Consider the following 10,556-nt stretch of genomic DNA (forward strand, 5'->3'; position numbering starts at 1 on the left):
TGCCCAGGAATCTACAGAATGAAATCTGACATTGTTGGATGACACTCACATTTGCAAAGGGCTGTGTCACCGCTCCGTGCCCACGTCCAGACCCACGTCCTCCCACCATGTCTTCTGCAGCCTTAGCTCTGCGCTTCCGGGCACCTCACAGCAACCATGGCCATTATTCTCAGACACCCGTCTGACTGTGTCACTCACCTGCTCCAGAACCGTCAATGGCTTCCCATTGCCTCCCCACTCCCCAGGGGCCTGAAACCCCGTAGATGCCTCCAGTAAGGCCCAGCTCCCTCCGGGGCACCTCCCGTGAGGGGCTTTTCCCAGCATGCCCTTCAATGGATACCTGGGTATGGTACCCCCATTTCAGTATGCATGCACAGGGTGACATTTGTGTGGTTTTATACAGTGTTTCTAGGAGTCCACGAGCCCACGTCTAGGAGCTAGAGCCACTCACTGGCCATGGGCAGAGACTGACTGCTTTTCCTCCATCTGAGTCCCCCATGCCTTGCGCCCTACCTGGCATGCTGTAAGCACCCCTCATGCCCAACCTGAATAGAGTTGACCCATTTCTCCTCACAAGAGGGTTGTGCTCAGAGAAAAGTCCCAGGTAGGCTCTCATCCTGTCAGGCCTCCCCTGAGTCCTTCCCAGCTCTTCTGAGCCACAAATGTCCTTGTGGCTGTAGGCTCAGCAGGGAGCTGTGGGCTAAGACCCCAGTGATGGGCCAGTCCAACACCTGCATTTTGCAGGCGAAGAAAATGAGGCCTTGTGGGGGCCAGTGGCTCGCTGGAAGTCCCACAGGCTCACACCCCACCTCTGGGCCAGTGACCTGCCAGTGCTCTCCCCATGTGTGAGGGAACCAGAAACTGGTGACTGTTTTACAGCTAAGGGAGTATCTCGCCTGGTCTTCCCTTCTCAGCACTGTGGAAGCTTCCAGAAGGCCCTTGGGGACAGGGCAATGGGAGGCAGACTTGGGAGGTGATTTGAGTTCTGCAGTGCAGGTTACCACTGCAGGATTTTGAGAAGAGAAGGTCTTGACTGGAGCAGGGCTTCGGACAGAGGAGAGGTGGGAACGCAGACCCCCGGGAAGCTGTCACCTCAGGGATGGGTCCGGTCCAGGGCTCGTGAGTGCCACCGCTGGTTGTGTCCCGTGAAGACACAGGTGTGTCTCCCCTCAACAGGGCAGTGTTCGAAGAATTCTCTCAGCAGATGTAAAACCCGAGAAGGGAGATCCTGGATAAAGAACTGCAGGGAATCCGCTCCTGGATTCTGGGATCCGACCCCAGGAAGGGTCACGAGGTCACAGAGGTGGAGTGACAGCAACTGTGGGCCGCTCTAGGGGAGGCTGAGACCGTGTCTAGGATCTGGAGCCACGCACTGGCCAGCTACCTCGGGGGGCATCAGGAGCTAAGCCGCTCTGCATTGTTCTAGGCTTAGAATTCTGTTCTTTCCATATGTATTTTCCTTTTGTTCTCCTTTAAATTTTAGTAAGATGTCTTTTTGAAACATCCAGCTTGTCTCGACTGGTTTTGGGAAGCCAGGGGCACTTGGTGGCGTCTCTGTGGGGGAAGAGTGGCTTCCCCAGGGGGAAGTAGCAAGGCCGTTAGGACAAAGGCTCCTGAGCAAGCGGCAGGAAGAGTCGCTGGGTCCCCTACCCCTCCCGCTGGAGGACTCTCCTTCCAAAGCTAAACCATCAAGCCTGGGGATTTTATCATGGGAAGTGAAAATCTCCCACCACTACCCTCTGAGCGGAATTCTTAGACCCCATTTTGTTCTACAAACCACAAATCCTCTTGATTTTATTCCTATTCAGTACCTAATCCACTTCCTCCCCACACGAGTTTTCAAAATCTGAAGTAAAAATGCAATATATTAACAATAGTCAGCTAAAACCACAAAAACACAACTGTCTCTCCACAGATATCACAGATCTTCTCAGCTTACTTTTTCACATAACAGCTTTTTAAATAGTGAAAAAGTTCTCATGATCCATTGCTCATCTCCAAGTTAAGAAACCCACGGTTGTCTGACTGTAAGTTTCAGACCTTTAGTTGAGAGTGTACTAAACGCTAACCCATGTGATTTCCATTCCTAGTTATCCTATGTGAAAGTCTGAGAAAATGACAGGCAGATTGGTCTCTCTCATTGAATCTGTGCGGGTAACACTTTAAAGAAGTCAAACTCATTCTAAGTTAGACATCTAATGTGTTTGTCTGATGTTTCTGGTCCTCTTGCTTTCTTGTTGAAAGCTGTGAAATGGGATCCCATGGGATGTCATCTTCTGAGGCTAGGACCCTGCCTTCTAACTCCTAAGGGGCCTCTGACTGTCCCTGCTCTGTGGCACATCTCCTCTTTAACCTTTGCTCTGGTGTCCAAACTCCGAACACACGAGAATAATCTGAGGGTGATTCCCTGGCCCCTCCCCAGAACTGCTGAATAGAATTTTGGGGTGGGATCCTGGGAACCTAAGTTTTTGACTAGCATCCCAGGTGACTTTAATCAGGCAGTCTGAGGACCCACACTAAGACCACTAACTTACTGAAGAATTGTCCTGGTTAAATTCACACACACAGACACCATCATTTTTTAACCATCTACTTAGGGCTTGGTTCTTTTCACTAACTTTATCTCCTTCAATCCTTATACTAACCATAGCAGGTTATCATCCTTATTTTCGTAGTCGAGGAAACAGAGAGGTTAAGTAAGCTACCAAAGCTCACAGAGTTGGGAAATGACAGTGCAAAGTCTGTCTGGCCCCTTGCTCAGTTCTCCTTCTCTCTGCCAGCTCTGTCCTGAATGGAAAAGACAGACAATCAGGAGGAACCAAGCCTGTGGTTTCCAGGCATCATGGGTTCCACTGTCTCCCTCCCCAGGGAGTGGGGCTATCCCTCCACATTTTTCTTGGTGAAGCCTAGAATCTTTCAGATATTCTTTTCACAGCTTGAACCTTCTTGACTTATTCTTGGCAGGGCTGAGCCTCTCTCATATGGTCCCTTCCACTTCCCCTTAAATGAGTGAATGGTCTACAGAGTCACACTGCTTTCATTAGTGCCCTCCCTATCCCTTCTAAACTCATTAGGGACAACATTGATTTTTTTTTTTCATAGGGGACCTCCACCCTTCTTAAGGATTTGGTGTATCAGGCCATCATTTCTCCAAACCTGTGACAGCCTGTTGCCTGCTGCAGGGGCAGACGCTGAGCATTCTGGGGCAGGGAGATCTGAGCGAGGTGGGACAGACCCTGCTGGACGTACCCAGACTTGGGGTATAGCTGGCCCCTTCACTTTCAAAGAGTCCCAAGGCCCCCTGTGAGAAGTGGTGAAGGTCTCGAGAGTCTGGGAATCAGCCCCCAGGACACCAGGACAAAAGTCTTGCCTTACGCTTAGGGGAGCACCTTGGGGTCTTGGGGGAGTAGGGGTAAGAAAGAGAAATTGGACTCAACACTGATGAGCGTGACTTGAAAGTCCCAAGAAAACTGTTCCACATTCTTTGGAATGAGTCGTAAGCAGAACCAGCCTTCCTAGCAGAAGTTGTATCATTTGGCAGCTCTATGAAGAAGTGAGGGAGGGAGTCACCCTTCTCTGGCAACACAGAAGAAATTGTGACTCTGCTAAGGAGAGGCACTTCCCCCGATGGATGAGAGGTATGGTGGGAGGTGGGCCAAGAGGATGACCTGGGGCCAGAGGGCAGTGATACGCACGTGGCTAGAACCTCCAGGCAGTTTCACAGTCGTGATGACAGCCGGTTATGCTAGCAGGTGCAACAGGCAACCACAGCCAGACCATGACGAGAAAGGGTGGAGGGAGCTGGCAAAAAGGTAACAAGACGGCCCGTCTGCAGTACCACCTGTTTGAAAGACACGTGTGGGTTGGGGTGAGAAAAAGAGGAAGAGTGTTTTGCTGTGAGACAACCTGCACCTAGGACAAGGGTTCACAAAACGGAGCTGGCAGGTCAGATCTCCCCTGTCGCCTGTTTTCCAAAAAGCCAGCAAGTAAGAATGGATTTTACATTTTAAGTGGTTAAGGGGAAATCAACATAATGATATTTCAGGATGCATCAAAATTATATTAAATGCAAATTTCAGTGTTTATAAATAAAGTTTTATTGGAACACAGTATTAACTCTCACTGGTTTTTTGTTTGGCTTTGTTCTGGGTTTTTTGGGTGGCAACAGCAGAGTTAAATGGTTGTGAGAGAGACTAAACTATTATCTATTTGGCCCTTTACAGAAAAAGATCGCTGACCCTTGAGCTATTAAGAGCCTCATAATTCCCCCAAGAAGTCACTTATCCAGTCAGTTTCCACGACGGCCGGATCAGAAACTCACCCAAGCTGATCTCAAATGGCTGTGCATGTCTCACTACCTCTCTCCCCACAGGTCCTGGCTGCTGACCTTGCTGGAAGTCACTGAATGCTCTTTGGGTGGGGAGGAGGCACTTGTGGAGCAGAGAGAACTCAGCTGTGCCCCGGAATGTGAGCATGGGAAATCCCAAGCAGGGAGAGCCCCGGTTTCTGCCCTTTCCCCCAGGGCTGCTTGGTGCTGGGTCTGGAGGAGTAGCCCCCGGTGAGGGATGGGGGTGGGCCAGCCCCGCGGCCCGGGCAGTGGAGGAACATCTGAAACAGCAGCTTTGGAGAGGGGAAACGCCCCTTCCATGCAAAGTCCTCTTTGTTTATCACCACCATTATTGGAAATGTGCACATCCCAGCAAAACCAGCAGGTCACACATTTACAAAAGAGCCCGCCGCACTGCAGCAGGAGGGTTCTGGGGCTTTGCAGCACATGTAGGTTCTAATTCCTGAGACAGGGAAGTTGTTCTGGGAAAGGACAAAATGACGTCATTGTACAGTGAGTTCATGCCAGCTCTCCAACAAAACAGCACCTTTCATTCCCTATTCACCCCTCCCCAGGCACAGAGCTGGGAGAAGTACTTCTGGAGTTCTGGGGAACTGTGTGAGCCGGAAACACCTCGGGAATGAGGCTAGCTGGTTGTCTAGTGGGAACTGTGATGATATTGTAACCCATGGGCCGATGGGCAACAGGGCAGCCTGCCAGGACAGAGTGCTGGCCGCTGCCCCAGGCTCCCAGCCCAGCAGCTGGGCATGGTCCACCACCGTCTTGGCTCCAGGTATCAAAGTGGTTTGGCCTGGGCTGACAGACCACTCTGTGGCTGTGTGGGCTGCAGCATGTTGCTCAACCTTTCTGAGCCTTGGTTCCTCATCTGTCCCATGGGGTAGGGGGACAGACGCCTGCCACTTGCCTGGTAGAAATGTCATGAGCATTAACGATAGTATAAGAGACACCCTAAGCCGGCTGTGTAGGTTTCAGTAAAGTGTAGCTAGTGTTACAACTCACTTCTTGGTATCCCATAGAGCCAAAGAATGCACGGCACACATACGTTAGTGCTGTAAATGCCACACAACATCTCTTAGTTCCCCAGGCAAACTGGAAACTCTTGGAGGGCAGACAATATCGAGGAACAAATAGCATCTCTGGACACTGCTGCTGGGCTTGGGGCTTGATGTCAAGTACCTTGTGTCTCTAATTCTCGGCCACTCCAAGGTCAACATCACCAACACCTGCATCTCCCTATGTGGACAGCTGGGCTGACAGCTGTTTAGGAGAGCACAGGAGAGGACAAGGCACAGGCTGGGTCTGACTCCAAAGCTCTTGTCCCACTGCCCTTCTGCCTCTCTGGAGCTCCTCGCCTCAGTTCCCACGCGCCCCGCTGGGTCCAGAACTGGCATTCAGGCAGGAGGCCGGAAGCATCCCCCCATGGGGCTGAGGACTTGGACAACGGGCCTCTGGTGTGACATTTCCTGAAATAGGGGCTGGGCCCGGTTCAGCCGTGGCCAGAACTCAAAAGGCAAAGAAGGAATCATTTTCCTCTCAGTAGCAGCCGAAGGAGGATGGAAACGAAGCCTGATGAAAAGCTGCTCCCACTCCCCGTGCCAGAGGGAGAGGGGCTCTTCTCCGGCCCTAATCATGTGAAGGCCAAGGAAACGGATCCCTTACCACCAGGAGAGGGAAGAGAAGGACCAGGACCATCAGATACATGGAGTGGACATATGCAGGTGGCGGGGGCCTTACCCAGCTGTCCCACATTGCCTCCCCCGGCCTCCAGCTACCATGAGCCAACGTCAAGATTCTTTCTGAAGTCTTTGCCTAGCTGTAGTGTTTACTTAAGGGTAAGATGACCCAACTTCCACTATATTTAGAGCATGAAAATCTACAGGTGTTTGACTCCAGGAACCACTTTCAGGTTTTGCTATTAGTTTCCAGTGTCCCCTCCCTTCTCAGTTTCATTGTCCCATCGCTGTGGGAGAGCTGATTTCCTGCTGTCTATAAGTCCTCCTGTGCTCCCCAACCCTCCAGGTGCAGGTCCTTAAATACCTCTCTACCAAGTAACTTCTTGTATAAGGAGATTCATTTCCATTTTAATTGGAATTTAAAATTTTATGCCAGCCACAACCCAATACGGGCACCCTATTTGAACTCAATCAGCTGACTTAATTTTTGCTTTTAACGAATCCATCCTTTGGGGCCCCATTTCATATGCTGCTTACTCGCCATGGACCCTGGAGCTGTTCCCATTGGAAGGTGGGATACTCGTTCCCAGGTGTCTTTTCCAGGTGCTACCCTGAAAAATACTCATTGAAAGCAGGATAGCATATCATACAGCGGCTAAAAGCTTGAGCCCTGAAGGCAGATGCCCCTGGCCTGGCTCTGGCTCTTCCAGGTGCGTGACATTTTCTTTCCCCTGTAAGCTTAGCCGTCCCATCCCTGAGCACAAGACCTGGCTCTCCGTGATATCCCCTGAATGTGTTTTCGAGCCTGCAGTTAGTCTCCTGCCCACCCCATTGACAAAGGCAGGGCTGTCTGAGAAATGCTGCAGGCCTGTCCACGGGACTCCTTTCCTGTGAGAGTGGAAGCCAATCTATTACCAGGCAACTCAACACCTCTCCGGCCCTTGGGAGGGGGGTGGCGTCACAATTCACATCTGCACTGTGATTGGCAGTTTATGGAGCACCTTCGGGGTGCCTAACAGTGGGGAGATCAGGGGCCTGGGAGTCAGGTCTTGGAGCCCAGTCTCTGCCTCTCACAGCATAGGTCTCCTTGGGCCGCTCGAGGGTGCTCGGAGCTCCCCGCTCCTTGTCTGTAAAGTGGGAATATGATCCCCTCCCAGGTTCTTGAGGTCCACAAGCTGACATTTCTGTACTGTGTGCTTGGTAAGTCCTAAAGCCAAATGTGAGCGACGGTCACTCAGTTTTCTCATGGTTTTGGTTTCCAGCAGACTCCCAGGCCAAAGGCTCACACACTGCCCGCAGTGGATGGAGTTAGATGGTTTAGGAGAGTCAGAGCGGAGTCACCGCTGTGCTGTCACGGTCCCTCTCCCTCACACACACCCCGCCCCAGACTCCTCCCTCCCTCCCAGGTGGGCCTCTGAAAGAAGGCAGGTGACTCGCTTCTCCTGCCTTCTTCTGGGACCACTTTTAAGAAACTTCCCACAGTGAAAAGCAGCCGGTGATTTGCTTTGAGGAGTGAGCCCTGGAGTCGACAGGCCCGTGGTGTCATCATGGCCCAAACACGTGGGCTGGGTCGGCTCGAGCTAGGTGAGGAATGACCTACCTGAGACCCAGACTCCTGAAAGGAGCTTTGGCCTTGGCTTCTCCCAAAGGTTGTGTGCTCAACCCTCTCGGACTCCATTAATGCTCCTAGCATCTTCCAATAGACATTAACCCCAAATTGCACCTCAGTGTGTTATTATCCTACCCAAGTGAGGGGAACAACATTCCCCACTCATTGTCCAAGGCAGTGATGGAAACACCACACCAGCGCTGAGCCAACCATCGCTTGGAAGCCACACAAGAAACGTTCCACGAGAACACCAGAAGGTCGACCTGTGGGGGTGCTGGGGGATGGGGAGTGAGGAAGAACACAGCAGAGTGCGAAGACTGCAGCAGCAGGTACTGACTGTGTTCAGGAGGTCAAGAGCTGGTGACCAATAGTGTTACAGTGTCCAGGACATGACTGCTCATTCCGGGGAACTGAACACCCCCGCTTCCCGCACACAGGGCTCTGAGTGTAAATATTGGTCCGGACGATGCCCGGACTCCCGCGTTTTCTGGCGCTGGAGGGTAGCATTACAACACAGACAGGTTCATACCCAGGACTCAGCCTTGTCGTAGCTTCGGCCTCAGGCCAAGTCCTCCAGGGATGAAAACACCGGGTTCAACATCCGAGGCACCAGATTGCCTCCAGTTGTGTGGGAGGCAGTCAGTGGGGGAATGAAACGGACAGGTGTTTGCGATCGCAGGGAAGGAGTGATGCAACCCTGTCAGCCCACCAACAGAAACAGTGGGCGGGGGAAGCCCGGGGTGGGGCAGCTCCGTCCAGAGCCCCAAAAGGCCCGAATGTGTGCTGGGCTACATGGGATGAAATGTGCGCTCCGATGCTGAAAGCAAGCCTGCCCAGCAGAGGCGGAAAGGGCTGCCAAGGTAGGCTGGGGCTGGCCCTGCAGGACTCCGTGTGTGTGCTGAAGTCCGACAGGTGCCATTGCATCGCAGGGTCTTAAAACAGGTTGAAATGCATGCGAGGGGCAGAGGCATGTCTGTTTTAGAAAGAGCCCTCGGGTGGATCAAGACAAACAGAGGGGAGACAAGTGACAAGATTCAGGAAGTGGCCCAGGCAGGAGCTGAAGGCAGTACCAAAAAGGCCGAAGTCAAGGGGCATTTCAGAAGGAATACGCGGTACCGAGGAGGGAAAGGACCCCACAGTGGGCTGGGAGGCAAACCTAAGATGGAAGAGTTTCCATCCCAATTCTTGTGATGGCAGAGGGAGAAGAGGAAAAGTCCCTCCAACCTTCCTGAGCAGTTTTAGATCCAGAATCACTTCTATACTTCTAAAACATGAAGAAGCCATGGTAGCAGTTGGATATAGGAAGGCTGAGTTATTGTGGTTCTCTTATTGAAAATGGGTTTGGGGCCAAGATCAAGGTCAAGAGAACCTAGTGTTTAATGCCAAATCAAACAAGATGCTAGCGAAGGTAGATTCCAGGACTACACCCCTGATGTAGGCATTAGCCAAGAGACTGGGGTCAATAAATGCAACTCAGTTTAAATCAGTCGGGCACCTTGGAGAAGAGCCCAGATGTGAAGGGAATTACGATCCTTAAGGTGAGCACACACCTCTTCCCCCGAGAAAGCACCATCTCTCAGAGAAATATCTAAGGCTGAGAATGTTATTAACTGACCCCTCCCCCACCCCACCATGACACATGTTTCCTGAAACCTAAAACAAGTTCACTGTTGAGGAGACATGGAGAAATGACCATAACAGGCGAGGTTTTGGGTTGGTTTTTTTTTAATATATCTTTATTTCTCAAACTCAAAGCTTTATTTCATCAACTTCTAATACAGTTTGCATTGACAAGTGATTTCACCTTCATCACATAAGAAGGTCAGTGACATCACACCAAAGAGGAAGCCTCACATATTGTAGGCATCACTAAGAACTTTGTATTTCAAAGGCAAATCGAGAATAACAAAATGTTTCCAATTCAGTCTAATGAGTATCTTACTTTCCATCTTTATTAATTTGGAAATGACTGGATAAATACTCTTAATTTTCCTAAAGCAGCTATTTTTTGTAATCCTTTGGGGGGGGGTAGAGACCAGATGACTTGAGTTTTAAAACGCCCACATATCCATATTATTTAACGACTTCCTCTTTAGTGGACCATCTTCTCACCTTCCTATACAAACACACATGACAATTTTTACCAACTCTCACCAGCCTAGGCAAACCTCCAAGCATTTTCTTTAGCTTACACTTAAACTATTTTTGAAAAAGTGATAGGTAAACAAGATTGAAAACTCACCAAAACAAAACAAAAACAAAAACACATTTTCTTTCCTGATCCTCACCTTCAGGAGTCTCCAAAAGTAATCCTGAAAAGTTGCCAGGTCTTTTAAAACCCATCTTCCCTTGGTCCTCTGAAAGTAATTGGCTAAACTTCAGTAGGTTCCAGAATGAGCTGCGACATCCTGATCTCTGCCAGATTAATCTCTACCAGATTAAGGATCGGACTCCAACCCTGGCAAACAGGAGTCCTTCACCTTACAGAATCCAACCAAAGTGTTCTCCTTCAGAGAGAGCCTCAGAGTGATACCCAGGAAATCATGGCCCTGGGGAGCTACAGGGTCTCTTCCCACAGATGGATAACTAGCAATATATCTGAGCCCAGAATCTAGGAGCATCCCAAAACCAGGCAGCAGTACTTGCAAGTTCACTAGAAAGAAGGTATTCCTAAACTGAGGAAGTCACTCTCGAGTGGCACCATTTCCCAAAGTTAACAAAGCAGTGCTAGTTAAAATCCCAACCTACCATGAAGGGAAGGAGCTAGTGCTCGAAGGGAGGCAGAAGGATAAGCAGATCCGGGGCACTGTGATTATTAATGCGATGTGATTATTAGTATGTCACCACAAAACATGGGTTTATACACAGCTTGCAGTGACTCAAATCCCTGGGGGAAAAAAATCAGGTGGGGGACAGAGAGGGGAGA

Source organism: Lontra canadensis, unplaced genomic scaffold (genome assembly GCF_010015895.1).
Source record: "Lontra canadensis isolate GAN:19392208 unplaced genomic scaffold, GSC_riverotter_1.0 scaffold75, whole genome shotgun sequence".
In the NCBI taxonomy this organism is placed as follows: Eukaryota; Metazoa; Chordata; class Mammalia; order Carnivora; family Mustelidae; genus Lontra; species Lontra canadensis.